The following is a 922-nucleotide window of genomic DNA, read 5'->3' as shown; positions in this document are numbered from 1 at the left end:
TCGAATATCCGTTATATCGGGTACACATTCGGATACAGATACAGAAAGCCGGTGTGTTACGTTGAATGGCGGTTATACCGACTGACGATGACCTTGAAATTAAAGAAATGACTTTCCAGCTCTTGAGTGACCAGTGTTCTTTCGTCCAGATGATAAAGTGGCAGCCGAAGCAGAGCGGGTCCACTGCCCGAGGCTCCTCCCCCCAGTCGGAGGCTCCTACAACTGTTTCGTGGATAGGTACGGCACGCATACCTGTAGCGCCACCTGTTGGCCTGGCCTGGTATTCCAGTCCCCGTCGCAACCCCTGGTGTGCACGGCCGCCGACGGTGTGTGGACGCCTACCGACCGCTTTCCGAACTGCATCCAGGAGAGCACTGTGGGTTCATGCCCGTCTTTGCTAGCACCAGTGTATGGAAGCTACTCTTGTAGGATGGGCTCAGATGGGGTAAAGACATGCACAGGCTCGTGCGTAGATGGCTTCGCGTTTGATACACCGGCTACCGTGTTGACGTGCGATCCCATCGTCGGTACCTGGACACCTACCAACCAGTTTCCAAACTGCAGGCCATCGGCGAGGGCAAGAAGTTCATCTCAAGGTCAGGGCATGGTTTGGCGGAACGTGACGTCATAATCCCTAGATACCCCCCCCCCCTCTCCCCCTTTTCCCCTAGCAGTTTCTTTTAGCATTGTAGCATTGTAGGTTTGGGTGTCTTTTGCCGTGAATATTGTCAACACATTTTAACACAAGACTCCCTAAGTCTAACTATCTGGAAGTTGGAGCACTACAGAAGATCTGGCAACCAGTTTTCTCCGCCCTTTTCGGTTTTGGAAGTATAGTGTTTCACTGTCATACCTGTCCGTCCTTGGTTCAACCAGTCTTTACCCCTCCTTCTTCCTAGCCTGAGTATCATCCTCCGTAGTA

Source organism: Branchiostoma floridae, chromosome 17 (genome assembly GCF_000003815.2).
Source record: "Branchiostoma floridae strain S238N-H82 chromosome 17, Bfl_VNyyK, whole genome shotgun sequence".
NCBI lineage: Eukaryota > Metazoa > Chordata > Leptocardii > Amphioxiformes > Branchiostomatidae > Branchiostoma > Branchiostoma floridae.
Note: the sequence above shows the minus strand (reverse complement) of the source record.